This window comes from Oncorhynchus masou, chromosome 1 (genome assembly GCF_036934945.1).
Source record: "Oncorhynchus masou masou isolate Uvic2021 chromosome 1, UVic_Omas_1.1, whole genome shotgun sequence".
Classification (NCBI taxonomy): domain Eukaryota; kingdom Metazoa; phylum Chordata; class Actinopteri; order Salmoniformes; family Salmonidae; genus Oncorhynchus; species Oncorhynchus masou.
In genome coordinates, this window is record NC_088212.1 from 12,716,135 (window position 1) to 12,729,170 (window position 13,036).

The following is a 13,036-nucleotide window of genomic DNA, read 5'->3' on the forward strand; positions in this document are numbered from 1 at the left end:
TACATATGCCTCCTACCTACACAAATTACTCATCATACAAAAGAAATGTGCAAGACTAGCCACCTCCTCTAATTACCTGGCTCCATCTGCACCTTTGTTTAAGAAACTCAATATCTTGTGTATTTACGATGTTAATGTACGGCAATTATGAACTTTCATCTACAAATACCCCTACCTCCCAGATAGTTTACCTAAACCCTTCAATGGATTCTTCCAGCTTAATTCTGAAAACCATCTACACTACTGGTCAAATGTTTTAGAACACATACTCATTCAAGGGTTTTTCTTTATTTTTACTATTTTCTACAATTGAAGAATAATAGTGAAACATCAACATTATGAAATAACACATATGGAATCATGTAGTAACCAAAAAAGTGTTAAATATATTTAATATTTGAGATTCTTCAAATAGCCGCCCTTTGCCTTGAGGACAGCTTTGCACACTCTTGGCATTCTCTCAACCAGCTTCACCTGGAATGCTTTTCCAACTGTCTTGAAGGAGTTCCCACATATGCTGAGCACTTGTTGGGTGCTTTTCCTTCACTCTGCGGTCCAACTCATCCCAAACCATCTCAATTTGGTTGAGGTCGGGGGATTGTGGAGACCAGGACCCCTGATGCAGCACTCCATCACTCTCTTTCTTGGTAAAATAGCCCTTACACAGCCTGGAGGTGTGTTGGGTCATTGCCCTGTTGAAAACCAAATTATAGTCCCACTAAGCCCAAAACAGATGGGATGGCGTATGGCTGCAGAATGCTGTGGTACAGTAGCCATGCTGGTTAAGTGTGTCTTGAATTCAAAATAAATCACAGACATTATCACCAGCAAAGCACCCCCACACCATAACACCTCCTCCTCCATGCTTTATAGTGGGAAATACACATGAGGACATCCGTTCACCCACACGGCGTCTCACAAAGATATGGCGGTTGGAACCCAAAAAATCACATTTGGACTCCAGACTAAAGAACACATTTCCACCAGTCTAATGTCAATTGCTCGTATTTCTTAGCCCAAGCAGGTCTCTTCTTATTGGTGTCCTTTATTAGTGGTTTCTTTACAGCAATTCGACCATGAAGGCCTGATTCACACAGTCTCCTCTGAACAGTTGATGTTGAGATGTGTCTGTTACTTGAACTCTGTGAAGCATTTATTTAGGCTGCAATTCTTGAGGCTGGTAACTCTAATGAACTTATCCTCTGCAGCAGAGGAAACTCTGGGTCATCCATTCCTGTGGCGGTCCTCATGAGAGCCAGTTTCATCATAGCTCTTGATGGTTTTTGCAACTGTACTTGAAGAAACTTAAAAAGTTCTTGGAATTTTCCGTATTGACTGACCTTCATGTCTTAAAGTAATGATGGACTGTTGTTTCTCTTTGCTTATTTGAGCTGTTCTTGCCATAATATGGACTTGGTCTTTTACCAAATAGGGCTATCTTCTGTATACCACCACCTTGTCACAACACAACTGATTGGCTCAAACACATTAAGGAAAGAAATTCCACAAATTAACTTTTAAGAAGGCACACCTGTTAATTGAAATGCAATTCAGGTGACTACCTCATGAAGCTGGTTGAGAGAATGCCAAGAGTGTGCAAAGCTGTCATCAAGGCAAAGGGTGGCTACTTTGAAGAATCTCAAATATAAAATATATTTCGATTTGTTTAACACTTTTTTTGGTTACTACATGATTCCATATGTGTTTTATTTATCATTTCAATGTCTTCACTATTATTCTACAATGTAGAAAATAGTCAAAATAAAGAAAATCCCTTGAATGAGTAGGTGCTCTAAAACTTTTGACCGGTAGTGTATATAACACAAGACACTGTGTAACCTTCACACGCCCCCCCCCCTCCCCAATGCCGCACCTCACATAGTCAATTCTCTATCAGATAGATAACTTCAAGCGAAGACTGAGGGTCAGACTGTAAGTAATCTCTTCCATGAAGACTAACTCTCCCACACACATTTGCACACACACACACATTTAAACAAAACAAATAGTTTGTGATTACTGATCAATTCATTTATACATTTATAATTAGTAGGTTTTGTTTTCTGTTTTAATAAACCTTTTTTTATTTTTGTACTGATTGTAAAGCCCTTGGGCTTCCAACCTCCTTTTTTTCAATCTGTATTGTTGTTTATCACTTGCTTTCTTTGGTGCAAATACATGTAACTAAACAAAAACTAAATGACTCTTAAACAAGCTCTCTTCAAATTCAATATGGTGGCAAGGAGAATTAGAGACTAAAACTGTGGGGAAAGACTAGAGGCACGCGCCGTTCACACTTCCATTCAGGAAATATTGTAGACCGATGCAGAGGTAGTATTTACTCTAGCAATTAGTCCAGCATTACAGCCATGGAAATTACCGTGATGCAGTAATAACTGTCTGCACTGCCTTAGGGGAAAGCAATGAGCACTCGAATAGAAAGTCACGTCTTATTATACTCATGGTGGAGGTGAGACATATGGGGTCCTGTAATTAGACTGGTGGTTGGCTGTTACTCTCCAACAAACACAACCATTCCTAAGAGATACTGTAGCTGATTTTCCTGAGATAGAGTAGCTACATCTATGTGAGACTTCTAGGATGATATCAGTTGTAAAGCAGATGACTTCCAGAAAATAATGAGAAGGAGCATCAAACTATTGGAAATCAGGAACTCAATGAATCTATTTTTGTGGAATGACATGGAGTGACAACATGGCCAACTCTTTCACCAATCATTGGCTAATTCCTTCAATGATCAAAACAATATTTTGGAAGTGAAAACCTTGATTCAACATCACGTCACCTTAAATACAGTGTCCGTTATGTTTGACCATTCATTTACCAATGTCTCAGCCACAGTCATGAGTAGCCAGCCTGTGGAACAAAAGGCCACATTAAGCCATTCACCTGTTAGTGTGAGAAATTAGTGACTGCACAACGGCGCCACTATTTAACAGCAACGACCCATCTTATCTGCGGAGGCGGCATGAAATGGTGTTTGCTTTAGATAACATCTCCCTATATGAACCATGCAGGGGAATTTAGCTAGCTAGCTAGCTGGCACTGGGACACAAACCCAGTATGGACGCAGGCAGGCTGCACCTCAGAGGGACATAAACCCTCACAGCACCCTGAAGGGAGTGGTAGAGAGAGGTACTGTTCTCCAGAAGCAACATTACAAGAGGATTCTTCTCTTATGTAGGTCAGATGATGAACAGGAGCTGTGCTGCACTGCCTGGAGATCATCTCCTCCCTTCCTCTCAGGTTACCTTGAATTAGCTCAACATGCTATAATCAGCTGACAGGGGAGCCCACCGTAACCTAAGAGAGGGTGACTAATGAATTGATGATGGTAATTTTTCCTAATTCACAAGCTACTTAAAATGGACTGTCGTTGAGGAACCTGTTTCAACTGTTATATAAACAGCATGGGGAAGAAAACAAATGACAGAATGCTCGGTCTACCAGACTTTTTCTGAAGTCAAACCATATTCCCTCTGACTGCTACATCAGTAGACTACCCACAGGGCCATGCATCTTAATACTGTCTCCAAACCCAATTAAATCAGCTAGCGTTGAATTGTCTTAGCAGCATTATCAATAAAGGGCAGATTTGTCGGTTGTACACAGGATGTAAAGACATGAATGAAACATGCAGCGCGACTAATAAAATTAGAATTGAGACAATGAACACATCACTATGCATGAAGCAATACAGCATCCGCTGCCATACATTTAATCAGGGCTGGCCAAGGAACCTAGCTGTTCCTCTCTTGGATGAGTGAAACGTGAGCGAGGGGGCATTGTGTGGCCTCTGTGAGAGTGATGATAAGTGTTCCCAGCCCACCACTCCACATGAGATGACGGACAGGCAGGAACTAGTGCTGAAACACTGGGGGCCTTGTGGTCATGCGCTTCTACTATCAGTCACATGACCACGCCACATGGCTGCAATTTGTTCACTAGATATGTCATAAATGTACACACAGAGGTATTACTGTTCACTTTTTAGTCCTGATTGGAGGGGGGTTCAGGCGGTTCTCTTAATGTAGTCTACCAACCACTGTGCCCTAATAGTAAGACCCGTTTTCCCCCCAGATTTGAGGGATGGTGAATACATTTCTTTGTGGTGTATATTTTTTCTTGTATGTCTTTAGTAACATTGTTGGTAGACTAAATTATGTTTTGCAATATTAGCATTGAAAAATCTATTTGTCAATTACTTTTACAAATGTATCTTCACATAAGGACAGGCTGCTGTAGAACCATGTAGTCCAATTGTACAACTGGTAAATTGCTGAGATTGCTTTCATATGGGTAAACTTAGAAATATGGAAATACCTCATAGAGCACTATTGCAAATACTCTGTCATTGTCTGAAAGTTGACATGACTTGGGAGGGCATTACAAATGACATCTGATGTATTAAATAACACTTACTAACCGCCGGTGTGCTTGATTAAGCTTTAGAGATAGACCTGGCCTTTGGGTGTAACATCAATCACATATCACTTTGCACAAGGTGCATTTCCCCACACAAATATCAATACCTACAACAGACGGGTGGGTTATTGAACCGTGGAGCAGAACTTGCGGTTTGGCTTAGAATCAAAGGATTAATGACAACATATAAACTATATTTCTGTTCCAAATTGTATTGAAAACATAAATACATTTGAACAATGAGCACTTGTTTACTCTTAAATACATCGTTGCAGTTGTTGGTTAGCTCGCTATCAAATGTTTTGCAATATTAGCATTGACATGACATCAGTCAAAACCCCTCAAAACAAGACATGATATCAATAACAAGATCCAACGGGCTGAAATGAGCCACCTGCGATTCCCAACATGGCAGCTTCTTGTCATTGTTGGTACCTATGTGATCGTCCAGAATGATAACACACTTTTGCCCCATCGATGCACAAACATCCTTTTCATTATGTTGTCAGCTAACCCTTCTAGAGTCCAGCAGCCCTGCACCCACACCAGTCACCTGCACCGGGGAATGATAACAAGATGATGTCACTGAGTCTACAAACATATCACTTCAAAGCCATAAAACATCTACATAGCTAAGTTGAGCAAACAGCCCATTTCTCATGGTATGATTCCCTCCAGAAAGGTCACCCAGATGAGAGAATTGTACCCCCAGCTTGGATTTCAGCCCAATGGCACTGACAATGACAAGGTTCTTTCTTCTTAATGTGGCCCACATGAAAGGCTGTGAAGAAAGTCCCATGATTAGAGACTGATTTTCCCACTAGACACTAGTTTCACTGAAAATACCCACTGGCAAGGTGTAATGTGATGAAGCACAGCAACAATATGGCCACATTAAATCATTACAAGACAGCAGAGATTACAGACTCCTTTGGGAGGTACAACATGACCAAGAAAGACCATCTTAGAGGAATTCAAAAATAAATGTTCAACACTGATCATCTCAACATACTGATAGTAAAAATACATTTTATAATGGAAAGTGGTCTCAAAATTCCCCAACATCCACTTTAAAAAATAAAAAAAACAGATAACAACATCAATCTCTCCAAACACATTCTATGTAATAGTGGAAGCCAATTCTATCTCTGAGTCACCCATTGTAAACAAAGGACAATAAGGCTTGTTTGGTTTACAGTAGACATAGCTTCAGCCTCTTAAGTGAAGGACACATGATTCCAGGTATGAACTCTACTGGAAAACCCTCCTTACATTTGATTCATCCTTCTACAGAGTGAGCATACTGCTTTGAGATGAAATTGCAAACCATTTTGCCTCTTCAAGCACACACCCAGGTAGAGAGGCTGCTCCGAGTGCTGCCCTGCAATCTCTCCTGGCCTTCTCCAGGCACCCCAACACCATCTCAGACCCTGAAACTATGGCAACCGAACAAGAGAGCAGCCTCCATGATTAATAGATGAGAAATGCTGTGCCAATCGCGGTGGGCCTGGGGAGGGGGACAGATGTACACCCCTCTCTGTGATTCACCGCCACACACCGCGGCACGGAAGGAGGAAAGAGGGCCTTGCGACGCAGGCAACATGCACCCCTGCAACACAGGGTCATGGAACAACCCCTCAACACAGGGTCATGGAACATCCCCTCCACACAGGGTCATTGAAACACCCCATCAACACAGGGTCATGGAACACCCCCCCAAAGAAGAGTCATGGAACACCCCCTAAACAAAGAATCATGGAACACCCCTCAAAGAAGAGTCATGGAACACCCCTTCAACAAAGAGTCATGGAACACCTCCTCAAAGAAGAGTCATGGAACACCCCCTCAACAAAGAATCATGTAACACCCCCTCAACAAAGAATCATGGAACACCCCTCAACAAAGAATCATGGAACACCCCTCAAAAAAGAGTCATGGAACACCCCTTCAACAAAGAGGGTCATGGAACACCCCTCAACACAGGGTCATGGAACATCATGGAACACCCCCTTAACACAGGGTCATGGAACACCCCTCCACAGGGTCATGGAACACCCCCTTAACACAGGGTCATGGAACACCCCTCAACAAAGGGTCATGGAACACCTCCTCAACAAAGAGTCATGGAACACCCTCTCAACACAGGGTCATGGAACACCCCCTCAACACAGGGTCATGGAACACCCCCTCAACACAGGGTCATGGAACACCCTCTCAAAACAGGGTCATGGAACACCTCCTCAACAAAGAGTCATGGAACACAACCCATGGAACACCCTCTCAACACAGGGTCATGGAACACCCCCTCAACACAGGGTCATGGAACACCCCCTCAACACAGGGTCATGGAACACCCCCTTAACACAGGATCATGGAACACCCCCTCAACACAGGGTCATGGAACACCCCCTAACACAGGGTCATGGAACACCCCCTCAACACAGGGTCATGGAACACCCCCTCAACAAAGAGTCATGGAACACCTCCTCAAAGAAGAGTCATGGAACACCCCCTCAACAAAGAATCATGGAACACCCCCACCCCCCAACAAAGAGTCATGGAACACCTCCTCAACAAAGAGTCATGGAACCCCCCCCCAACACAGGGTCATGGAACACCCCCTTAACACAGGAACATGGAACACCCCCTCAACAAAGAGTCATTGAACACCCGCAGAACAGTCTGCTGTAGAACCATGTAGTCCTACATGAGCATCAATGCATATTTCATGGGCAGCCAATGAGAGCTGATCACAACCGGAAGCAGCCAATGAGCTAACCATAACTGGAAGCCAAAGTTGTTCATAATGAGTGTTCACAGCGAGCAGCGTTTGTGACTCATGGCCACTTACCTGTATAAGCACAGTACACATTCAAGACATTTAACTATTTACATACCAAATGCTATGTGATGTCTGGCATCACATTAGACCCTTATCAACACTTGTCAATCTAAGACAGTTTCTAGTTTGTTTGCAGACAATAAAACCCCATTGCAGAGACAGGTGGATCATCTCTGATAACATCTATGATGCAAGCAGTTTGGCTACGTCAACTCTCCTCTCATCACAATTTCATTTAATACATTTCCATAAACAAAGTCTTGCCAAAGAGCAACAGTGAACATGCCAACAGACAGTCTGCCAATTCAGCCATTGACTTAAGAGGTTCTGTCCAAAAGCTTCATACTGTAAGCCTTTGGCTTTTCTGGCGCTAAAAATGCCCTCAATTATGTTAATTTAATGAGTCTAAGGGAAGGGAATTTTACACAAGGCCTACTAATTAAAAAAAATATATAGTGTATTGAGAGCCTGGGGAGTTAATGCAAGGTGAGAAACAGAGGCTAAACTACAACAGCAACGATGTTAACAAATCAGTACACTTCAAATGAGGCGTAATGTACAGAACAGAATGAACCATATGTCCCACAACCAAATACATTTCATTTAATTCATTATTGTCAGATCAATGGTCAGGTTTTTAATATAATGGGATGCGATTTCACCTTAGAGTGGAGCTTTCCCACAAAACATGATGTCATGATATTTGCAATAAGGGGACTGATGAGCGGAAGAAAACCTTCTCTAAATGTCATGCAGCTTCTGAACACCAGCACGCTCTTGGTTTCATCTTAGTATGACACCATTCTATTATGGGGTGGTTGGAGGATGCGAGGTGTTTATCATTTTCTATCAGCAGGAGGCACACAGAGAGATGCTCATGTAAAATTAGTTTTTGAAGAAAATATCCCCACAGACACACAAAATTAGAATTTTCCATTTGGCAAAAAGGTGAAAGGCGCTAGAGCGAAAACCGGTTAATGTTCACATCGAAACATAGCCTATATCCTACATATGAGATGTAATTTCCCCACAGGATTATGGTATTAAAATGTATATGATTCTGCTATCAGTGGACTACTAATGGAGCATGAATAAAATGCAATGAAAGCTGTTTTTTAAATGATTGAACCAGAATTTACAACTACAATTTTCAATGCTCTAATATACTGTGTGTACATATATATATATATCATAAATAAATCACATTTTGATGAGTGTGAGGATTGTAATGCTCTCATACACTCTAATTGATTACAATAAATTCTAAATCACACTGGATAAACATGAATTAAACATGCAATCATAAAATATGCATAAATACACAATTCTACTCGACCTACCGCATTGACACTGAATTTGAATCAATGATTAACATGGCCTCGCTTTGCGTAATTGAGTGCAATTCATTTCACATAGGCACGCCATTTATCAATTATTCAATACCAAGCACGTCTATCTGTCCTTGACTGACACATGTAAATACCAACTTACACCCCTGCACAGTGTATACAAGCACACCAGTGTGACAAATCCACATCAGTCACACACAATGCCAACCTCATTGCTATTGTTGGGAAGCTGCAGATCAAATGCTCCACAGAGCATTGCTCCAAACAGTGGTTACCCACAATGCATGCTGATGTTTTGTGTTTCCCCTTTTTTCTGCGTGACAAAAAAAACTATGCTTTCTCCAAAGGTAGTTAGTCACACAGTGACAGGCACACATGTACACATACATCAATAGCAGTATGATCTGCTTTTCGTGTATATCTTGTAAACAGTCTAGCATTTATGGCAGGTGTTTCAAAATGGCTCCAGGATTATTGCGCACCACTGTAGCAATACTGGATTGTATTCCACACACGGATAGCCCACCTACAGTACATATCTTCTCTAGTATCTCATCTCAACTTAACTGTTAGACCTTATCTCCATGGGCTAGTGAAGAGGATGAAAACGCATCAAATATTCTTTAGAGTGATTTCATGAAATAATATATTGCATACTTTTTTCCTATCAATGTGTTTTTACAAGACACTCTCATCTTTTTTTTTTGTAACAGTATTTTTATTGGAATTTCACAATTTTCACTCATATTAAGAGATACAACAACAGAGACAAAGCACACAGAACAAAAACAAGAAAAACAGCACCCACTTACACACATCTACGCGCATATATATACACATACATACATAAGACACTCTCATCTTAAAAGTAATTCCCACAAATATCATATATTACTGTAAAAAAAAATATATATATATTTTTGTTCACAGGCATTTAGCCCTATTCCTCATTGTTTTGATGTTATCAACACACAGGCCATGGAGCATCTATACACATCCCTTGACTAGAGCCCCTTTGCAAATACAGCAAGCCAGACGTCTTCAAACTGGTTGAAGAGAGGGAGAAATGGCTGAGAGAGCCGAGGTGTTAGCAGCCCTGTGTGTTGCATGGGGCCTCTGTACTGCACCTAAACACAGCTTTCAGTATATCACTGTAAAAAGTGAGATGGCACTGTTGTTCATCTGAGGTGCTTTTATTGAATGGTGTGATCTAACGTTATGTTTTGGTAATTTTTAAAAAATGTAATGAATGCTTCTAAATTGCTTTCGACACCTCATGCGCATGCCCATTGTATAGCGGTTGGGGCAATATAGCATTGGGGGCAATTAGAAGAGTTTGAGGCATGGCTTATTGGGGGCGTGGCTTCCAGTTTGTTCTTTTTGGCCATCCCTGAGAGTGAATGTCATTCCAGTTAATGTGTTCTGTTGTATTCATTATACAAGATTAAACGCAAGGTTTCCATTGATAACAATGATCGTCATTTGGTTACAATATTGTGGTCAAGAAATGTGACTGACCGGCTCAAATTGGTCTTATATAGCAACATTTGAAATGACTAAGCTTGTAATTTATGTGAAGTAGTGACCTGTGACATATGCCTAGTTTCCTGAAATGCGTCACAAATGTGAATGTTTTTTGTAAAGATTGTGTTTGGAGGTATTATTTAATGTTAATGAACAAACTTTTTTGATTTACAGGGAATTTATTTATTTGCTTGAAACCCAATTTAAGAATTTTGGAAAAGTCCAAGAGAAATTTCAACTTGGAGCAAAATGAAAAAAAAAGTGTTATATTAACATGAAATATTCCGTTATATTTATGTTACATATTAGGTTGAACAAAGGGGGAAAAGTCATTATGTTGCACCAGCCATATCCCTTTCTAAAGGAAATACATTACATGTAAAAGATATTTGATAACACGTGTGCCCAATGGAGCAATTACACCAGTGATCCGCCCTGAAATGGCCTTTAAAGCCTGGAGTCACTCAACAAACCCTGTGTGGACAATGCTTCACTCCCCTCTCTCTCTCTCTCTCTCTCTCTCTCTCTCTCTCTCTCTCTCTCTCTCTCTCTCTCTCTCTCTCTCACACTCTCTCTCTCACACTCTCTCACACTCTCTCTCTCACACTCTCTCACTCTCTCTCACACTCTCTCTCTCTCTCTAATGTGTGTGTGTGTGTGAGAGAGAAGTGATGTAACTACAACCATATTACACCAGTTAAGACATTTCAGTCTCTGAATTGTGGGTAGATAAAAATGAAACGAAATTAATGAAATAGCTACAATTAACTCCACAGCCATAAATAATGTATGATTCGAGTTGAAGACAGATAAAGGCCTATAGATTGAAATAGCGTATTTTCCACCTGGAAAGACACAGGTTAAATATTCGTTTTGCCAACAATGAACATTGAAATGCCTGTCTGTCTTCTCACACATGAGAATTGCATCTCTACATTACGCTACCATGGAGGGGGCAACAACGAAGGGCAGTGCAAATTATCCAAGTAGTTTATAATGCTGAGTCCTGTAGCCTATCAGTTCACACCACACTAAAAGCAACGGAGAGTTTGTATCCATACATTTCAGACGTTGAAATTATAAACGCTTTCATCACCTGGGGAAATTGTCGCAGAGTTGTCTATAATAACATATAGGCTAATTTCTGAAGCGTTGTAAGCACGCAGTAATTCTAAATGCAATGGAATTGACCTGATCCAGCTTGGATAAATACGCGTAAATACGTATTTACGCACAAACATCTCATATTTAAATTGCCAAAATAACTATTATCTTTACGAAATAATTGTACATTTCCCCAATGAATTGTTATTCATTAACTGCAACAGAAATAAATAATTATAAAGTTACTGAAGTGACGTGTAGTTAGTTACCTTGTTGCAGGCGCCTAGGTGTGCACTTGTCCTAGTAGTGATTGGGAAAACATTATAGCCATAGGTTCCAAATAAATAGATTACTATTATGCACATACAAAGTTAGAGAATAAAAATACAATACCTTCAGCTCATGAATGGAAATGCCTTGGGGTAAATGTATCGTTCGTCCTTTTATTAATCCATTCAAAATAATGTTCCTAAAGCAGCTCAGACAATGATCATTTCGAAAAAACAATGCGAAACGCTACTTTTCTAAACCTCTTGAGATTTTTTTTGTTACATGCCGCGCTTGTAGCCTACACAACTCTTCAAATCGGAATATCCATCGGAAATCCACTTGAAACCCAGCGGTTTTAAAAGCTCCTTTGAGAAAACTGAGCAAGACAACCTGGAATCCAATAACTAACAATTGAGGGTTCCGAACCATTCGTGGAAAGCCAACTCAGTCCCGCTACAAAAGCTGCAGGTCATCCTATTTCGAGATGAAGCCTTCTTACTAGTGCACAGCGATCCCAGCTGTCACCCGCTACACACAGGGAGGAGCTATACGCCCTAGACTGGAGTGTGCTAGTGAAACAGGATCTATTGTTTCATGGGTGCCACTTTATGGACGACTGTATTTTTAGAATTCGAAAATACACAATTCAAAAAATAAACCACTATAGGCTAAATGGCTAAATATAATGATTGCGTAGGCTGTATTATTAGTTTAAAAGAGAAACAACAACATTACAACAAACTGTATTTATTCCATATGGAAAAGTGAACCCTTTTTGGCTCGCACACAAAGTGTCAGAAACAATATTGGGGTGACAATGATGATGCCCACAGTTACGCATTGGTACCCCTATTGCTTTGAGCCCGGCCAATGCGAAAGGGAATGAATGCAACCAGGTTCAAAGCCTCTCTTGTCTTCATCAATGGGAGACCCCACTCCGGTGGTCCCATCCTCTCCAGCCACTGCACAGTGTTTATAATCGCCCTTCAGTCGGTTCCACATAACACAGAAGCCGATCAGTTTTGGGCCCCTTATCAGAATAACAGCAAATCCTGCTGAAGTTGCAGCTACTTTTGTTTGGAGTCTTCTACACCTAAAAAACAAACATGTTATACTCTGGATGGAAGCATGGCACATTGAAATCCGGCTGGCCATCTGCAACCAGAGGCTTACACTCTAAGAAGGCCAAGGATTCATAATGGCTCATGCTCAGCATGGGAGTTGTTTGCTTTATGTAGGCTAATAACAGACCACCTGTGATGACAATGTTAATTGTGTCCCAGATAGCCACTAGTCCAGATGCTTACTGTAACAAATTGTATTATAGGCGTGCTATTATAATTCATAAACTGGGCACTTTGAACCCTGAATGCTGACAGCCGTGATATATCGTATGACAAAACATCAGTTTTTACTGTTTTAATTACATCGGTAACCAGTTTATAATAGCAATAAGTCACCTGAGGGGTTTGTGGTATGGCCCATATTTGTAAACTATTTT

The 13,036-nt window shown here is 40.8% G+C and overlaps 1 protein-coding gene across 4 annotated transcripts in view; it reads right to left on the reverse strand.

Annotated features, from left to right (window-relative positions):
- Positions 1–12,048, reverse strand: part of LOC135516920 (semaphorin-6A-like) — a 112,587-nt gene extending 100,539 nt beyond the window's left edge. For all 4 annotated transcript variants that reach the window (XM_064941110.1, XM_064941185.1, XM_064941054.1 and 1 more), the window contains exon 1: positions 11,659–12,048. The gene's annotated coding sequence lies outside the window, so the exon portion shown is untranslated. The remainder of the gene's footprint in view (positions 1–11,658) is intronic.
- Between the last annotated feature and the right edge of the window lie 988 nt (positions 12,049–13,036).